The sequence below is a fragment of the Equus asinus genome, chromosome 25 (assembly GCF_041296235.1).
Source record: "Equus asinus isolate D_3611 breed Donkey chromosome 25, EquAss-T2T_v2, whole genome shotgun sequence".
NCBI classification, from domain to species: domain Eukaryota; kingdom Metazoa; phylum Chordata; class Mammalia; order Perissodactyla; family Equidae; genus Equus; species Equus asinus.
Window position 1 is genome coordinate 21,437,298 of NC_091814.1, and position 5,702 is coordinate 21,442,999.

Genomic DNA, 5,702 nt, shown 5'->3' on the forward strand with positions numbered 1-5,702 from the left:
GCAATACCTTTTACCTCCACCTGTTTGTAGTGACAGTTTACTAGGTACACTCAATGGTCTCTTCTCACTACTCATTTTTCCCGTATTTCTCTGTGGCATGTAGCATTCCCTTCCTTGTTTCTTGATATTGAAGCGTCCTACTTCTCCTCCTTCTTAGCCTTTTCTTTGACTATTTCCCTTATGGGATCTTTACTGTTAATATTCAACCTCAATCTTTTAAGGTATTTGTTAAGTTTCTCTACAACCTAGTCCCAATCTACCTTTCCAGACTATTAATCAACTACTCCCATGCAAATATACCAAACTTGATTTAAAACACATTACTTAAACTTCCACCTTCCACTGGAGTCAAAATATAGAAGAAGGGACATGCCCCATCCTCACAAAAAACAAGCAAGCAAACAAAAAAAAAATATAATCTAAAAAGTTGAAACTTTTTTCAAACCAGTCACAGGGCTGAGGTTATAAGTTTACCCAACTAACTCAAAGAAAAGACAAGAGTGTCCAAAGAGAGATAGGATATGAAAACTTGCTTATCTGGGACAGTTGCCAAACACTGGGAGCCATATGAGCAATAAGAAGAATTAAGCTAAACTTTGTTATTATTGAATTACTAAAGGCTCAGCAAGATTTAGCATGAACAATCTCTGCAGCCACTGACTAAAGAGGAATCACAGGACTATTCTCTATGGACCCCATTGATGCTGGATTAGGGGCAGGGTAAAAGTATTGAAACAGTTCCCATAATGGTGCAGGACTGGGGAAAGTGAAGAGCAACTACTGTAGGAAAGACAAAGCCCTACAGAGATCTTTCTTCCCTATCTCCTGGAACAAAGCCATATATATCTTAGGGTCAGGACTTAAGAAGTCCATAGTTGGGGAAAAGGCAGAATAACTGAATAGTCTCCACCCCTGACATCCAGGACACTAAAACTGAGGCTGAACCAGAAGAAAAAAAAAATCCCTCACTCAACTTCCGCAACCCAGATAACAATGTTGGGTTACAAGTAAGAACAGTCTGCTAACAGGAGAGAACCAATTACATGGAGAGAGACCTTCTCAGAAACACAAACACAGAGGGAAGGCATGAAGCTGAGAGTGGAGCAGACACTGATGAAAACCCTCTGGCAAATCAGTTGCCACCATAAAGACAAGGTAATAGAGGAATTTGAATTCTGTAGTATGCTGAGGGTAACCACAGAGCAACAAATAGCATAGCCATCTCAACTCTTGACTAGATTGACTCAAATCTACAAGCATCATAGCAAAAGAAAGGCATGCCCATTCTAAGGCAGAAGTATTATTTACCTGAGTGTCTATTGCCCTACAAAATATGTCTGACTTTCAACAAAGTTATAAGGTATACACATAAATAAGAGAAACACAAAATACTATCAAGACACAAAGCAATCTACAGGACCAAATCCAGATACAACAGAAATGTCAGAATTATCAGACAGGGAATTTAAAATAACTATAATTAATAAGTTAAAGTTGCAGTGGAAAAGTTGTACAGCATGCATGATCAAATGAGTAATATTGGAAGATATATAGAAACTATAAGTAACCATCAATTGGAAATGCTAGAAATAAGAAACTAGGTAACAGAGATGAAGAATATCTTCAATAGCCTCATCAGTAGACTTTCACAGACAAAAATTAAGGAACATGAAGATAAATCAATAGAAATTATCCAAACTTAAACAAAGGAATAAAAAGAGTAAATAAAATAAAACAGAGCATCTAAAAGAAGTTGAGTAATACAAAATGGAATTACATAAATGTAAGTAAAATCCATACAGAGAAGAGAGAGAAAGAAGAAGAAAGAAGAAATATTTAGAGAGATTATGTTGAGAATTTTCCACAATTAATGACAGACATCAACCACAGAGCCATGGAGCTCAGAGAACATCAATTGGTGGTAGGAGAGAGGGTGAAAGCTATTCATATCATGTTCAAACTTCTGAAAACCAAAGATGAAGATAAAATATTAAAATCAATCAGAAAATAAAGGCACGTTAGTATAGTGTAAAAAAACAAATAACTACAATAAATTTCTCATCAGAAACCAAGCAAACCAGAATACAGTGAAGTTACATTCTAAAGTACTAAAAGAAATAAAACTATCAAGCCAGAATGCAAAAGTCCGGTGAAAATATCTTTCAAAAATAAAGGATAGGGAAAGTAATAGTCTTTTGTACAAGTGGTGCTGGGACGACAGGATACTCAAATGCACAAAGAATGAAGTTGGACCCCTTCTGTACACCATAAAAGTGTTTAACTCAAAATGGATGGAAGACTTAAATCTAAGAGCTAATAATATAAACCTCTTAGAAGAAAACATGTGAGTTAATCTTTATGACCTTATGTTAGGCAAAGCCTTCTTAGATATGACACCAAAAGCATAAGCAACAAAGGAAAAACATAAATCAGACTTCATCAAATTAGAATCCTTGTGTTTCAAAGGACATGAGGAAGAAAGTGAAATGAGACAGACAGAATGGGAGAAAATATTTGAAAATTATATATCTGCTAAAGATCTTGCATTTTGATTATATAAAGAACATTTACAACTCAATAATGAAAAGACAAACATTCCAGTTCAAATGTGGGCAAAGGGTCTGAATAGACATTTGTCATCGGCTGAACTGTGTCTACCAAATTCATATGTTGAGGCTCTAACTCCCATAAACTCAGAATGTGACCATATCTGGAGATAATTGCCTTTGAAGAGGAAATTAAGTTAAAATTCCTCTTGAGGCCATTAGGGGAGCCCTAATCCTATCTCACTGGTTGTCTTTATGAGAAGAGGAAGTTTGGACCTCGCAAAAGACACCAGAGATGCACACACACAGAAAAGAGACCATGTAAGGCAACCATCTGCAAGTCAAAGAAAGGGGCCTCAGAAGAAACCAAGTTTGTCACCACCTTGATCTTGGATCAGAACCAAGAAAGTCAATTTATTTTGAGCCACCCAGTCAGTGGTAGTTTATTATGGCAGCCCTAGCAAGCTAATACATTTCTCCAAAGATGATATTTGTAAATGGGCAATAAGCATATGAAAAAATACTCAACACCATTAGCCATCAAGGAAGTGAAAATCAAAACCACAATGAGATACCACTTCATATTCACTAAGATGACTATGATCAAAAGATAGATAATAAGTGCAAATAAGGATATGACAAAATAAGAACCTACGTACTGTTGATGAGAATGTAAAATGGTGCAGTCACTTTGTAAAGCAGTTTAGCACTTTCTTAAAAGATTAAACATAAAGTTACCATATGATCCAGCAATTCCACTACTACCTATATCTACCAAAGAGAATGAAAACATAAGTCCATAAGAAAACTTGTACTTCGAAGCATTACTCATAATAGTCAAAAAGTGAAAACAGTCCAAATGTCCATTGAATAAAAAATGGATAAATAAAATATGATATATTCATAGTATTGAATAGTATTTAGCATTGAATGTAAATACTTACATAAGTATTGATGTGGCTAGATTAAAATCCATGCTACAACATGGATGAAGTTTGAAAACATAATACTAAGTGAAAGAAGCTAGTCAATAAAAACACATATTGTATGATTCCACTCATATGAAATGACCAGAATAGGCATATACTTAGGGGAAAGGAATAAGGAGGATGGAGTGATGAAATATTCTAAAATTAGATTGTGGTAATAGTGCGTAACTCTCTAAATACACCAAACATTGACTCACACAATTTAATGAGCGAATTGTACAGCATGTCAAATACAATAAAGACAACACAAATTTTTGAAGAGGAGAAATAAATTTACCTTTAGCAAAAGAGTGAAAGAAATTATTGTCAGTAGACGTATTACAAGAAATGTTAAAGAAAATATTGCTGGCAGAAGGAAATAATAGGTAGAAATTTCAAACTACACAAAGAAATGAAAAGTGCAAGAAATGGCATAGATGAAAGTAAATATAAAACATATTTATTGTATTTTTATTTGCTATAAAAATAATTGTCTATAGCAAAATTAACAGCAATGACCAAGGGAGTCATAAACAAACTTTCCAACAACCGATAACTCTGTGCTTGGGTTGCTTCACTGGGGAATTCTACCAACATTTGAGGAAGAAATAATAACAATTACATAAACTTTTACAGAGAATGGAGGAGGAGGGACCACTTCCCAGCTCATTAGAGGAAGCCAGCATTAACCAGATTCTAAAACCAGACAAAGGCCTTACAGGGAAGAAAAAACAAAACAAAACTTCAGTCCAATATTCCTCATAAGCAGAGATGCAAAGTTCCTCGACAAAATATTAGCAGATCAAATTCAACAATAATAAAATAGATAATATATCATGACAAATTGAGATTCATTTTGGGAATGTACAGCTGGTTTAATCTTTGAAAATCAATCAATAAAATTCACCATATCAAAAGATTAAAGAAGAAACATGTATGAGCCTTTCAATAAATGTAGAAAAGTCTTTGACAAAATCAACTTTCATTAATTAAAAAAAAAAATCCCATACTAGTAATAGAAAGGAACTCCCTCATCTTGATAAAAGGCTTCTACAAAAAGCCTACACTGGGTGCCACCTGGTGGCACAGTGGTTAAGTTCTCATGTTCCGCTTCAGTGGCCCAGGGTTCACAGGGTCGGATCCTCAAAAAACAAAAGAGGGAGACTGGCAATGGATGTTAACTCAGGGCCAATCTTCCTTACTAAGAAAAAAAAGACAAGCCTACACTAACCCATACTTAACAGTGAGAGACTGAGTGCTTTTCCCTTAAGTTTGGGAACAAAGAAAACAGTTTGCTTTCACTGCTTCTATTGAGCATCATACCAGAGGACCTCACCAGTGCAATAAGTGAGAAAATGAAATAAAAAATAGATTAATTGGAAGCAAGGAGAAAATAATATGATCTCTTTTCACAGACGGCAGGATGATCTATGTATAAAGTCTCAAATAATCTTTTTTAAAAAGCTATTAGAATAATAATTGAGTTAAATAAGTTGCAGATGATATGCTACAATATACAAAAATCAATTACATTTCAATGTATTTTCACAAAATCAGAAATTGAAATTTTTCTTAAAAGTAGCATTTACAACAATACAAAAACGTATGTCTTACAAAATATGTGCCTAACTTGTATTCCCAAAACTACAAAACTGTAAGGAAATAAAAGGTGAATTACATAAATGGAGATATATACCACGTTCATAGACTGAAAGACTCAATATTGTTAAGATATCAGTTCTCTCAAATTAATCTATAAAGTCAAATAGCTTCATGAGTTTTTTGTTTTAGTAATTGAAATGCTGATTCTAAAATTTACATGGAAAAACAAAGGAATGAGAAGAGTCAAAACAATTTTGAAAACGAAAAAGGAAGCTGGGGGACTTGTATTTCCTGATTGCATAATTAGTATAAACTTACAGTAAATAGGACAGCACAGCTTTGCAATAGACAAGAGTGTAAACATAGACCCATATACATATTGATTGAAGTTCAATACAAAGGCAAAGGAAATTCAATGGAGAAATAGATTTTTCAATAAACAATGGTGAACTATTGGATATTCATAAATGAAAATGAACCTTGGTCTGTACTTGAGTTAATAGTATTGTACCAATGTCGGTTTACTGATTTTGACAATAAACTATATCATGCAAGATATTATTATTGGGTAAGGCCGATAAAGTTT